The sequence below is a fragment of the Trachypithecus francoisi genome, unplaced genomic scaffold (genome assembly GCF_009764315.1).
Source record: "Trachypithecus francoisi isolate TF-2019V2 unplaced genomic scaffold, Tfra_2.0 Lachesis_group13, whole genome shotgun sequence".
Lineage (NCBI taxonomy): Eukaryota > Metazoa > Chordata > Mammalia > Primates > Cercopithecidae > Trachypithecus > Trachypithecus francoisi.
Window position 1 is genome coordinate 109,900,150 of NW_022681458.1, and position 15,255 is coordinate 109,915,404.

Here is a 15,255-nt window from a genome sequence, read left to right on the forward strand (position 1 = left end):
TGCAATGGCAGCTGCCCAGGATGGGATGGGATGGGAGCTCTTCAAAGGCTCACGGAACATGTGCCTGGTGGTCACAAGTCTCCAACACTTTGGGATATGTATCAGTCAGGACTCAGAGAAGAAAAACTACTGGGACACATAGACATACACACACACACACACACACACACAATCCCTGCAACCAATTATATATGTATATTATATATAATATGATATAATATTATTATATTACATATTTATATTTACAGAGTTTCTACTATTGGTAAGGTCAAATCCCTGCAACCAATTTATATAAATATATGTTTATATACTTTAATATTATTATACTGTGTATTTATGGAGTGAGACAGTTCCTACAATTTTTGGTAGGGCTGAATCCCTGCAACACATTGTATTTATATGAAGTAGAACAGAGTAAGAACAGGCCGGAAAGAACAAGCCGGAGCCCACAGGATGAGCCGAGCCCCCTGTCAGTCCCCAGTGTCTCTGGCCGGGGTGGGTGGGGGACATGGACATCCCACAGAAGCTGAGGCTCCTTATCAAGTGTGAAACACACCTGGGCAGGAGTTGCAGTGGCTGAAGAAGGATCTAGAGAAAGCAGAGCAGTCGCAGGCCTGACCACTCCCTCACACCTATGAGTGAGCTGGCAGATATGTGTGAGCTACGAAACACCTGCTGGCCGGGTGTGGAGGCTCACGGGTGTAATCTCAGCACTTCGTGAGGCCGTGGTAGGAGGATCACTTCAGGCCAGGAGTTTGAGACCAGCCTGGGCAACATAGCAAGACCTCGTCTCTACAAAACATAAAATTACCCAGGTGTGGGGGTGTGCACTCATAGTCCCAGCTACTTGGGAAGTTGAGGCAGCAGGATTGCTTGAGCCAAGGAGGTTGAGGCTGTAGTGAACTGTGATGGCACCTCTGCACTCCAGCCTGGGTGATGGAGTGAGAGCCTCTCTCAAAAACAAACCAACCCCCACCCCCCCCACAAAACACCTGGTGCTTCCCTATGCTCACGATATTTCCACAAGAATCTCTCTTGTGGTCCACCTTCACCAGAAACATACAGGAAAGGAATTCTAGGAACTGTAGTTCAGCCTAACCAAGCTGATATATTACAAAACTGCTACAGTCCTCTTCTTGATCACTTGTCACACATACACATCTCCTGAAACCAGACTTCATCTCCAAATAAAGACATGATACAACCATCTAATGTACAAACAGAAACACCCTAAATCTTTCTCCAAAAGAAGATATATAGTCCTTTTTTGTCTTTGGGTAGTGTTCATTCTTCTTCTGGGAGGTTCATGCCCCCGCTTTTATATCCTACCTTAAATATTGAAATATACGGTTAACATCCATTAGCATATTTTTGTATATGATGATAAGAAGAAGAGAGAGGGAAAGAAACAAATATTTAGCTAATACATATATAAACATTCATATCTAAACAAGGAATAAATATTCATGGCTACTACAGTCCTCTATGCCACTGGTCACAGGGTCGTAGCTGGTATTTGTAACTACTTTCTTTTACTATCCATTCCACTTTCTTTCCCTTCACCAAACACCTAAGCTGGCCATGGCTCCTTGTCCAGTGGGTGACCAAGACTTTCACTGCTGAAGGGTATGGGCATTGCTAGTCTTGCCTCAACTACATTGTTGAATTTAATCCCAGGACGTATTATTAACATACGTCCGTGCCAAACATACATCCCCCTATGCCCTTTGTGTGGTAGCAACTCAATTTTGCCATGCTAGGCAGGAGTGGTTCCCTCAGTGTATTCAGCAACCCCCTTTGCAGTCTTTTGATTCACAAGCACAAGGATTCCAAAATGGCCAGATGGAAGTCTCCAATTCCAGTTCAATGGAATCATTATTGTGCTATTAGCAGAATTTCTCCCTTCAGAACAAAGACCACTAGCCCAGTAGAATCTAAAGTTGAGGGGACAGGAAGCACAACGTTGTCAATGGATCACTAGGTGAGTAGTGAGGGGAGCCCCTCCCATTCTCAGCACTTGATTTGCAAACCTGCGCTTACTGGCTACAGGAGAAGTAGCACCAAATATCAGATACTGATTGACTGCATTTGCTGCTTCCTACAAGATATTGACCCACTCCTTCAATGTTCTGCCACCTACCTAGTCCTGTAATAGAGTCTTTACAAGGCCATTTCATCATCCTGCCAAGCTGACTGCTTCAGGTTTATGGGGAGCATCATATGCTCAGTGAATTCCATGAGTTCCAGATATATGGGCTGATTGTTGTACTTCATCTTCTGTGAAGTGAGTTCCTTGGTCATATCATATACAAGGCTGTTTGGGATAACAGGAGGGTAGGTAAGGCACTATGTGAGTCTATAGATAGTAGTCTTGGCAGAAGCCTTGCAGGCAGAAAAGGCAAATCCATAAACAGAGTAAGTGTCTAAGAACAAATTATTCTGTCTTCCATAATGGAAGCAATCCAAGGTGATCACCCTGCCACAGTCCTCCTGAGGAATGGGGCCATATCAAGTGCTCAGTGTTGGTCTTTCTGTTGGCAGATTCAACAGTCAGTGTGGCTGAAACCAGACTGGCCTTGGTGAATAGCAGTTCATGTTCCAGAGCTACAGGGCTGCTTTATTCATGAGCCCATTGGCCAATGACAGGAGTGACTAGGGAAACAGGCTGAGTGGTATCCACAGAACGGGTTATCCTATCCACTTGATTGTTAAATTCCTCCCCTGATGAGGTCACCCTTGAGTAAGCTTATACATGAGGTACCAACATCTTCACAACCCATTTCCATGTGGAGTGGTGCATCCGCATACCTCTTCCTAGATCTCCTTGCCATTCATTTTTCAGTCTTGTTCTTTCTAAGTCCCTGACCATCCAGTCAAACAATGAGCAGCCCATGAAGCAGTTTAGACCCAGGCTTCTGGACATATCTCCTAGGAAACATGAATAATCATGTACCTACTGTGAGTTCTACTCATTAGGAGTATTCCCATTTATGACCGTCCTGGTCATCCCAGTGTGGAGCTGCAGTGCTGCAGCCATCCACTTTCATGTGCAGAATCATCTGTAAACCATATACAAAGCTTTCTCTTTCTCCTGCTGAATAAACTGGTTTTAGGGAACTCCTAAGGAGGCTGGAGGTATAGGTGGAAAGAGAGAAGTCAGAGTAGCAGAGAGAGGCCTTGGGGATTTTGGGCTACTTCCTCATTCAATCTGTGTCCTCAAGACCTGCTCAAGCCTGATCTCATGTATACCACTTTCATTTGATGATGGAGTGGTGCTGTGAATGGTGACATTTATGGCGTGATGGGTCAGGCAACTCCAGCTTATGATGGGTAGCTCAGGTCAGATAATAATTTGGGGTCCTATGGTCATTTTGTCTCTACTAAGGCCCAGTAGCAAGCCAAAAGCTTGTTATTTCTCAAAAGGATAGTGGTTATCTGTAGAGGATTGCATGGCTTTGTTCCCAAATCTGAAGAGTCTGCATTATAATTCACACATATTGCCTATCAAAGGCTCCATATATTATCACTATCAGCTACTGACTCTTCATGCATGGTATATCTGTGGGTTATATGGTCAAAGTGGTAGAACAACTTGCATTGCAGCCTGAACCTGCTTCAAAGCCTTCACTTTTCTGGGATCAACTCAAACCGGCAGATTTTTGGGTCACTTGGCAAATGGGAAGATGTTGCCTACAAAATCCAAAGAAACCCCCTATGCGTTGTGTCTCTTTCCTAGGTAAGATGGGCCCAATGTAGCAACCTGTTCTTTACCTTGGAAGAGATAGATCATGAAATTTTCTTAAGGTTTTTGTGAGCTTATTTCTCTTACCCTGATGCAAATATTGTTTCAATGTGCCTAAAATGGTTGCTTATTAGGTCTGATCAGCATCACCTCATCAATGTAATGGACCTGTATGGTGTCCTGTGGCATGGAAATGTGGTGATGTCCCTATGGACTAGATTATGGCATGGAGCTGGAGAGTTTCCCTAACTTTGAGGTAGAACAGTAAAGGTATATTGCTGGCATTGACAACGGAAAGAAAAGAGCTTCTGATGGTCTTATTAATAGGCACTTACTGGATCAATAGCTACACAAAAGGTGACATACAAGCTGCATGCATACAGTGGATGTGTTCCTTTGTTCCAACAACAGCTACATCTGGAAGAGCAGCTGCCATTGAAGTCACCACCTACTTAAATTCAGGATAATCCACTATCATTCTACAAGCTCCCTCTGTCTTCTACACAGGTTAACTATTATAGGCCAGTTATATGGGGATGGAGTAGTAATCACCATCCTTGCATCTTTCAAGTTCTTGGTGGTGACACTAATGTTTACAGGAATGTGGTTTTGCCTTTGGTTTACTATTTTTCTAGGTAGAGAACAGTACTAGTGACTTCCACTTTGTCTTTCCTATCATGATAGCTCATGCTCCTTTGCAGGTTAGGGAACCAATATGGGGATTCTGCTCAGAATGTCCATGCTAACGAATGCACCCCAGAACTTGGGAAATGACCATAGAATGATTTCAGGCCCCACTGGGCCTACTGTAAGATGGAACCAAACCCAAACTCCATTAATCATTTGACCTTCATAAGTGCCTACTCTGATTGGTGGATTACAGTAACATTTTATGCATTCGGGAATTAGTGCTAGTTCAGGGCCAGCATCCCATAATTCCTGAGAAAGTCTAATTGTTTCTCCTTCCCCAAGGTACAACCACCCTTATAAATGGCCACGGATCTTTTGGGAAACATTGGGAGAGAGACACACGTTCATACATTTTTCACAGTATGGCAGGGTCCTTCTTCAAGGATTCACCAACTCTATGTTGGTGAATCAGTTCAAGTCTGGGAACTGATTGAGAGGTTATGACTCTCTCATTTGGTGACTTAATCTAGAACTTCTGATCACTAGACTTAGAGCTTTTCCACTCACACAGATAAAGAAGGCTTAATAGACTACTTATCTACTTTAGTTCTAGGGACAGTATGATGAGCTTAGCCAATGCCAACGATTTCTGTGAATCAGACTATTTTTATTATTGCTTTGGTTCTGATGTCACCTGGTCCCTGCCACCCTAGAATCCTATCTCCTTCATTGCATTCAGGAATCTTAATTCAATCATAGTCGATACCATAATATCTGGCCTACAGAGATGAACGAGCACTGAACTCTTCAAGGATGCTGAGGGAGGGGTCACCTTATGAATTTATCCCAGCCTTGGCAAAGGGTATGTCCTCTGGACCCTTCCAGAATGGATGAGCAAGTCTTGCATGATTAATCCATTCTAGCATTTTAATCTCCTTAGATCTTCAAATACTTGCCTTTATAGTACACTAAAAAGTTATGGCATTTTGATTTCATTTACTGTAGACCACCTTTGGATACATATTTCCGTTAACCAACCAAACAAGTGTTAGAGCTCTTCCCATCTCCTTGAACTAAAGCATGGAATACAGACTCTCCGCTCAATGCAACCTCATTAATAAATTGATCCTGATCCAAGCTTGTACTCCTTCCTCCTGAACTCAGGCAAGAGTGGAAAGGGGGTGGCTGAGAAAACTAGACTAAAGAATCAAGAAGATTTAATGAACTTACTGGTCACCATTTACATCATGACATATATTCTGGAGGGGCCCTAGGAGACTGGTCAGGAATACCTCCTAACTAGCAAGGCAGCTAACATTTTCCTTAATTCTCTTTTCCTTGCATTGTTAGCTCATTCTTGGTTTTCAGTATTGAGGTGAGAAGATGACAGACTTGGGAAAGGATGCCATTGTCACTTGAATTCTATTCCTATAATTCCTTCCTCTTGGTAGGAACAGTAGATAGCTCTTCAGTTTCCTCCTCTTCCAATAGGGTAGTACTTTATGTAAATTGTGAGGATTAGAGAGACTATAAAGAGCTTGGCACATTGCAGACATGTGATACATAGTTGGCATCTATTCTTATCACTAGACCTAACTATGGGAGTAAAATCCATTTTCATCCTTTTTGTTTGAATACGTTTGAGAGCTTTCTTGCTTTTAGTCTGTTAATTTCTTTCTATATATCCTGAATTTTGTGTAGTCAGCAGAGTATAGCCATTTGCCATTTCTTCAGGTAACTATCTGAAACATCTGAAATTTTAGAATCAGACGGTGCTGTGGCTGACATATTGAAGCATAGCCAAGGCTGCTTTATTCCAGTGTAAACCTCAATGCAAATGCTGCTTGACCAGGGACTGATTTGCACCATTCGTGGAAATTAGAAAACTAGAAAATTAGTTTGTTTTCTAGTGCTTTTTGATAGTCATCCACTGAACGGAGGCATGAGTACAGGGGAAGAATACGGGACCCTGTGGGTGGTATTTTATTTCCTCATTTAGAAAAAAATATTCAAAACAACTTAATTTTTGTAAGTAAACAGAGGATGGTACAAGTAACTGAGCCAAGGTCGCACAGAAAAAAATCCCAGGGTAGTATAGTGTTCAAAGTATAGATTTCAGAGCCAGGTAGTTTGAGTTGAATTATAGCTAAGGGAAATTTATCTAATCTCTTTGTGCCTTGGTTTCCTGAGCTGTAAAATGGAGGCGACTATAGCTATCCCAAAGGCTTGCTGTGAGGATTAAAGGAGTTACACTTTAAAGCCCATAGAACAGTTCCTGCACTTTGTCTATGTGCTCAGTAAGTGTTTGCTAGTGAAAGCAGGTCTCTTGACATCCTATGTTTATGCATTGCCATTGGGGGAAGCTGAGTGAAGGGTACATGGGAACTCTGTACAGTTTTTGCAACCTCTTGTGAGTCTTAAATTATTTCAAAATAAAATGTTACATAAAACAACATAAAACAAAAGCAGGTCTCCTGGCTCCAAAGCCTGTACCTGTGCCTGTCCTTGGATATCCTTCTGTCCATCATTAGGAAAAGGCATTTCTTAAAAGCCCCAATGCAGGAGCTGCTTCAGCCTAAGGGCTGCAAGGTTAATCAAAAGGTGAGTGTTTCAGGATCCAACTGTACATTTAGAGAACAGCTTCAGCTACTTAGAGTAACTAATTAAACCTGCAAGGAACTGCAAACCTGTGGTTTGAAATTCCCAGAATTGAAAGCTGTGAGAAACATAGTTTTGTCCCATTTAATGATGAATGGAGGATCTGAACAAAAACTCCTCAGTAGCCTGTGTAAGTTCAGGATTACACATGTGTGCACACACCACACATTTACCTCAGAAACCTCAAAGGTTAACTACTTGTTATGTGTTTGTGGCCTAAGTGTCAGATAAAATCCTATATAAGCACTGGGAACATACACTATAATTTTTTACATCAAACAAAGTAAAAGAAACATGAGGCTGGATGCAGTGGCTCCCGCTTGTAATCTCAGCACTTTGGGAGGCCGAGGCAGGCAGATCACTTGAGTGTAGGAGTTCAAGACCAGCCTGGGCAACAAAGGGAGACCCTGTCTCTACAAAAAATTGAAAAATTAGCCAGGTGTGGTGGGAGTGCCTGTAGTCCCAGCCCCTCATGGGATTGAAGTGGGAGGATTGCTTGAGCCCAGGAGGCTGAAGCTGTAATGAGCCATGATTGCACCACTGCACTCCAGTATGAGCAACAGAATGAGACCTTGTCTCAAAAAAAAAAAAAAAAAAGAAAAGAAAAGAAAAGAAAAAGAAAAAAGAGGCCAGGTGAGGTGACTCACGCCTGTAATCTCAGCACTTTGAGAGGCTGAGGTGGGTGGATCATGAGGTCAAGAGTTTGAGACCATCCTGGCCAACATGGTGAAATCCTATCTCTACTAAAAATACAAAAATTAGCTGGGTGTGGTGGCGGACACCTGTAGTCCCAGCTACTCAGGAGACTTAGGCAAGAGAATCACTTGAACCTGGGAGGAAGAGGTTGCAGTGAACCAAGATCATGCCACTGCACTCCAACCTGATGACACAGTGAGACTCCGTCTAAAGAAAAAAAGAAAAAAAAAAAAGACAGAAATGAAAGAAACATGAGGAAAATATCTGGGAAGATCATTTTTAAGACATTGAAAGGAGTGATGTGGCCACATTCCTGCAGATCAGGTGATTTTGCTGATCCAGTGAGGTATATGAGAATTTGTAAAACCCAGGACTGAGGCAGAAATCAGCTTTTTGACTTCTTGAATTTGCTCTTGAACTCTAGTCAGCAGTTCAGAAAAAAAAAATATGTTCAGAAAGAAGTTCCTAGTAGCACTCAGGAATCCTCAAAGGTGTTGGGAGGGTCGGGTCTCTCAAAGAGAGTGGGCATGGGTGGATTTAAAACTCAATTTAAATTGTAACAAAATGAATAGCTGGAAAACAAGACAAAAAAAGGCTTTTTGTCATTTCTAACTAGATAAAATAATGAAGAGTAAAACCTCCCTGACTGTGAGGAATATGTCAAAGAAAACAGATTCTTGCACATCAATAATTCTTAGGGCGATGGACAAAAAAATTCCTCAAAAGGCATGGGCTAAAAAATGGCATTGAAGAATTCAGGACTAGATGGTATGACTCTGTTACCCCAAGAATGACATCTCATCGACCCCACCTCTACCTCCCCTACTCTTCACCATTAGTCAAGACAAATCAGGACGACTGCTAAATTATTAGCAGAAATTTTACTTTGACTTCACTGAGGACTCAGTGTTTGAAAGGGAAATTGGAAAAATATTTTTTTCCATGGAGTCTACTTTTTCACTGGTCCAAAAGAACTGAGTTCATTGGGCTTCAGAGAATAACTGGTTGTTAAAGACATGGCTTCCATGAACTAGAGTCCACATCCACTCTTGCCTGCCCTCTGTGGCTTTGCTTCACCAGCCTGACTGCTAGGCTTGGGTCCTGCCTCAACAGCTTAGGAAGTGAACTGTTCTGGGTGAGACATGTAATCTCTCTGAGCCTCCATCTCCTCATCTGTACAATGAAGATGGTGATAGAATGCTCCTAAGTTGATGGATGAAATGCTTAAATGAGATAATGCATTGAAGGCACCCAGCACCTTAAAACTTGTCAGTAAAATGAGCTATACTTATTACTGTCCTGGAGTGGAATCAGGTGATCTTCTGCCTATCTCCACCTGATACCCCACCACCCTCCATACAGATGCCAGTGCTTTCAGTCCTATCATGGTGTCTTATATAAATGCCTGGCCATGCTCCAAGCCTGAATTGTTGTATGTATAGGAAGACAGACTTAATTAAATAGAAACAGGATTTGGAAGACCTAGACATGTAATTCAGCTCCTGGTCAGGATGGAAGCTGAGCATAAAAGGCACCTGAATTCCAGGTGACTCAAGCCTCTCTCCAGGAAGGAGGGGAGGTAATAATAAGACCTAATAATACTCTACCTTCCCTGTGAATTCCTTAAGTTCCAAGTGCTATCCTGCCCAGACCCTCTCATGGGGATCCTTCTGTAACTCAAATTTTGCAAAGTGGGAGCCTTGCCACCCACCTCCCTTTCAGGTGCAGTTGCTTCCATCAGATGAGAACTTAAGTCAGAGGTCTTCATCCTGGTGACAAATGATCAGCTTCTCCAGCGGATGTTCCAGTGTCTGAAGCTCATGCTCCTTGAACGCCTGGCTTGGTGTCTCTTCTCAGTGAGCACAGACTTTCTTGAATTCACACCAGCTGAACTTAGAGAAAGTGCACTTAGGGCTACTAGCATTTGAATTCCCAACTTTTTTTTTTTCCTCTTTGGCATTTTGTTTCTATTTTTTATGCTTCTTTTTTGTATTTTGTGTATCCTTGTGAGCCATCTGTCATCCTTTCTGGAATGAGATGGCATATAAATGCATACGTACATGCATACATAAAATATATACTGATATTTGAGAAAGACTTATCAAACACATGCATCCCTCAAGGTCATTGGTATTCAAGCGAGTAAAGGGGAGGGAATGGGGAGAGAATGGTATTTTTCAAAACATACATGCCAGTAATCTTCTGGTCCCCTCTTTACCTTTATTTCAGGGACTCAGGTAATTTTAGAGTCACTCTGGAGGGAAGATTTGTATCTTGAAAAATTCTTCCAGGAGATTTGGACTTATCTTTCTGCCTTCCAGCCCCCCACCCATGGCTCATAGCCACGTCTCCGGGATTCCTCAGCTCTATTCCTGGATTTGGTCAGAAAGCAGCCTGCTCTGCCGGATTAGCTCATCTCTCCATGGAAATGCCACCTTGGAGTTAAGAGGTAGTGTTATGTCCTTGGCTTTTAGAGAGAGATAATATAAGAAACAGACAGCTGAAAGGCATTTCTGAATCTTTTGCAAAGCCTGAGATGAGGCCATTGTCCATTATGTGATCAAATGTCACCCAAATAAAGATTTCTCTTCACAATCCCTTATAATATTCCGTGCTAGAGAAAAGTTCAATTCTCCAGGGAAACCTGAATTCTTTCTTTTTACAGATGAGCAGAATTGCAGTGCCCATCATGCTGTCATTTATTTTTTTCATTATCTTCCAGGGGATTCTGTTCAATCCAGCAAATACTGAATGCTAGCTACCATGTAATATACTGGATTATAAAGATCAATAGGGCCAGTTCTGGGCTCTGAGACACGGTCTAGGGGACACAAATACATTATAGCTATGCTTTCCTCAGATGCCTTTTGTAATGCTATCTCTTTGTTCCCAGTAGTTTCTGAAAAGCTTTGTTCTCTAAATTTTTATGTGCCATGTTGTATTTATGTAGTTTTCCCCAGTAGAAGACAGACTTTTGGAGGAGTTTTTTGTTTTATTTGTTTTTGGCTAGTTGCTGTCCTATATTTCCTACTGCCCTATATCCCCCTTTCAGAGCACGGCCTCTTTCTAAGGCTTTCTGGTGCAATGCAACCCTCCTCGATGGCCACAGCTAATTGGCTGGAGTGAACCCATGACCTGAACTGGGCCAGTCAGATTTTTCATACTGGGAATTTGGAGTCGGAGCCCTGAGAAACAAGTCAGATGGTCTCAGGGGTTGAAGCTACCCCTGTGGGGTGACTGTAATGGAACCCCTGGTAGTAAGAAAAAGTGAGATGAGACTGATGATCTTCAGAAGGAGAAGTTTGGACTAAACACCCAGAGGAAAGCTGAAATGAGAGACCACATGGAATGAAGGAGAACATGAGTATGAGCAAGCGAGGGTGAGAAAAACACACGGAAGCACATGAAAGTTCTTTTCGGCATGTTTCTATTTTCTCTGTGACATAAAAGGCAAGGTCTTCGGTGGAGAGTAGGAATGGAAACGGGGTGGGCAATTTGTGAAGAGAGAGGGTGTGAATTACTCATCATGGAGTAGGGGTGTGAATTGACTGAGGGAATGTGGTTGGAGGGACAAACAGCACTACAGGCCTGCTGGAGGTTTTTGTCATGAGTTTACATGGAGACAAGTCGTCCTAGCTGCATGCTTTTCCTCTGGACACTTTCAGCTGTGTGGGTGTGGCACAGGCAGAAAGTCAGATTTAACCAGGGCTGGGTTTTCTGCCAGGTGAGTGTGACAGAGGAAGAGAAGAGCAAAGGAGTTGATGGTGTCTTCAAAGGACTGATGATAACGATGGGCCACAGAGCCTAATAAGAAAGGTTAGGGTACAAGCGGACAGTGCAATGATGGCAGTGTTAAACATCCTAGTGTGGGCTAAGAATCACTGGTATTCCAGGACAGGGGGAGTAAGCTGGGGAGATAAAAGATGATGTTTGGAGATAAGGATATGTGAAACACAGATTGTGAAGGAGGGCAATAAGTGGCCATGCCATAGAATAAGGTGGGGGAGAGCAGAGGTGGGGTGGATTAAATAATTGGAGATGAGAAGATCAAGAAACTGAGAGAGAAAGACCCTTGAGGTGTCATCTGCGTAAATACTGAAATCATCGAGTGTTAGTGCAAGAGTGATCTTAGAGGGAGAGAGAGGGAAATGGAGCAGTGTCACTTGTAGACCTTTAAGTATCTCCCACAAAAAGGAGCAACAGAGGGATTAAGCAGTGCGTGAGCTTCACAGAAGCTGTGTATGGGGGTGGTTGATGGAAAAAATAGGAAGAACCAAACTGTGTTTTCTATTTTTACACACTCACTCGATACTCAACACAGAATATTTCACCTCTAGGCACCAAAATGTGCAGGAGTTTCTCCCAACCCCAAATCAATTCTTCAGCAGACACCAGCTGGGCATCCTCCAATTTAGTCCAATTCTGACACTACCTACCTGGAGACAGCGTCAGATCCCACAGATTGAGGGCTCCATCCCACAAGACCGCCCTCTACTCCAGATGCCAGTTGTAAGTCCTGAGTTGAGACCTGCGCTGCTGACCAATAGCCTATAAATTGGGCATTCCCAAGACCACCTTAGGGGCTGATTTGCTATGGCAGATCACAGAACTCAGGGAAACTCTTTACTTATGTTTACCCATTTAGTATAAAGGATATTACAAAGGATATAGATTAATGGCCAGATGAAGAGGTATATAGGGCAAGGTATGGGGGGAGGGGCAGAGCTACTGTGCCCTCTCCCACAACCTTCACACTTTCAGCGACCTACAAGCTCTCTAAATCCTATTTCTTTTGGGTTTTTATGGAGGCTTCATTACACGTGCATGATTGACTAAACCATTAGCCATTGGTGATCTATTCAACCTTTAGCCTGTTTCCTCCCTGGAGCCACCTGCAGGGTTGGGGTTGAAAGTTTCAAACTTCTCATCACTTGGTTGGTTTCCTGGACAGCTAGCCCCACCCTGAGGCTACCCAGGAGCCTCCAGCCACCAGTCATCTCATTAACATACAAAAAGACACATCACTTTGGAGACTCCAAGAGTCTTAGGAGCTGTGTTTCAAGAAATGGAGGTGAAGACCAAATATGCATTTCTTATTATAAATATTATTATAACAGTTTATAGGGGAGGAATGGAGTTCTGAAAGTAGCAATGAGAAGTGGGCCACCCTCCCACTCACAAGCTCAGTGGTACCAGAGGAGAGAGATAAAACAAATCTTGAGTGGGCTGTGTGGGGGTGTTGGGTGGGTAGAAGGGTCCTCGGGGAAAAGCCTGACTTCAGCAGAGCAAGAAATAGAAGGAAACACTCAGAGAAGAGGATAAGGCTCTCCTCCTTCATACTGGAAATGAACATTCAAAGAAGAGGTTAAAAACAGATGGTATTTTGCTGATGACAGGCCATGAGTGTCTGAAGTCACAGTGAAATAGTTTGAAGGGGTAGGAAGTTGGGTTCTATTATGAGATGTTCAGAGCTTTCTGAGGGCAAGAGTCCAGGTGGAGAGGAAAGACCTGCAGTTGTGGACATCTTGTAATGATCTAGGGAAACAGAAATGTAGGGCCAGGTGGTAGTGAGACCGATGGCTTCCTACCAGCAGGTGAGTGATCCACTATGTCAAAATTCAAAATCTAAGCTGTTGGAATCTTAAAATATTCTGAGCCTCGAGAGAATGTGATTATGAGACCTGAGTCGGGGAAATGGGAAGCTATAACCTTTGTTTCTCTGATTATAGATTAGCTCTTTTCCTTACCTACATTGCGTTGTAAAATGTTGTAAATGACTAAAGGGCCCCAGGGAAGACTTATTTTCTAACTGTTGATTGTCATTCTAGATTAACTTCTCTCTTACCTTTCTCCCATAAGGACTTCATTATTTCATTGCCTAAGATGGAATGTTAAGTACCCTCTTTTAAATTGGAAAGAAAATGAAAATAAGCTGCATGGAAAGGACAACAAACTGTAAATAAATTGTAAGTCGTAAACCAGTCTTGTATAGAAAATGTTATAATCCTACTAAATCTCTTTGTTTTCTGCCTATATAAGCAAGACCTTTGAACTCTAGAGCACTGATCCCATTACTCTGGAGTCTGTTTTTAGGATGGATATTCTCAGATTCTTGTGTGAATAAGCTCTTTAAAGCTGGATTCTAATCCTTTTGATTATTTCAGGTTCACAATTGTAAATGTAGGTTCTATTACCAAAATGCCAGGGGTCTGATCTAGGTTTCATTGCTTGCTGTACAGAAAGCCAGTCACTGAGACAAGTATTGCCAGGGAAGAAGGCTTTATTTGGGTGCTACAAGTGAGAAGCTGGGAGGTAAGTCCTAAATTTGTCCCTCCAACCAACTAAAGTTGGTGATTTATATAGCAGGGAAAGAATGTAGCTGCCTGTGGTGGGTAGGGTGGTGGGGATTGTGAAAAGGAAAGAATTAGGAAGGGGTAAGGAAGCAATCAAATGGAATGAAGGATTTGGCATCTCATTTTCTGGATGAGTGATTTGGTAAATTTCAGTTCTTTGATACTAGCAGGAGGTCTGAGGATTGGTTTCCTGAGGAAGGAACTCAGATAAGACAAATATTAAGTTTTAAGCTTTAAGACTGAGAGAGTCCATTTCTAAGTTTAATAAAAAAGACCATAAACATCAGTTCTATGGGATAATTGGGCTGGTTTCGGTTCCTTCTTGCAAGAAGGTTCTTAGACAAATGGTAGCAATGAGGTGGGAAGTATGGGGAAAGGTTGCTCTGCAGTACATTGAATGGGGAGGCATGGCTGGTGGTAGGGACATGGTACATGGGAGCAGGCACATGGCTCAATGAATCACAGACTCTAGCTCTGGTTAGAGTTGGTCTCTAACCCTGGGAACCAATAGTCCAGGCTTTTAGTTATCACTTTCAACATCTCTAGTATAGACCCACAATCACTTAACCGTCATTCTTAAATCCCCAAACTCTGAAAACCAACTGTTTATATTACGCATTTAGTAGCAAAACCTGACCTGAGCTCAACTAACAGGAGTGTCTACATAAACATTAATTATCCTAAAAGTGTGAATATTTATATATTTTACCATAAAATAAATATAAAATTTATATATTTTACCATATTCATAAAAAGTTTAATGAATTTGACTGTGGGGGCTGTTCTATACTCCATGGGGAGTATATCTTGTATACTACCCTATATTTTGTTTTAAAAATCTGAAAAGTGCTTAAACTCATCTTATTCCAAAGGTCATGGATAAGGGCTTTTGGATTTATGCACCCAAACAAGGGTGTAAAAGCATTTTCCAAGCCTTCTCAAGGTGGAGACAGCTTCATGGGTCTTGCCCCACCACCTGTGAACCCTGTGAAGAGCACATCGAGGCCCCACGGGCTGGTTTGCCCAGGATCCAGATGTCCTGTGGGCTTCACCTGCTTGTTATTCACCCTCCTGTTTCTGTTCTCCCTTCTCTTTTACAGGTCAAAACAGTGTGGGAAGAGAAAGAAAAAAAATAATGTTATTAAAGAAGCTACTGTCAACCTAAAAGAAGAAACT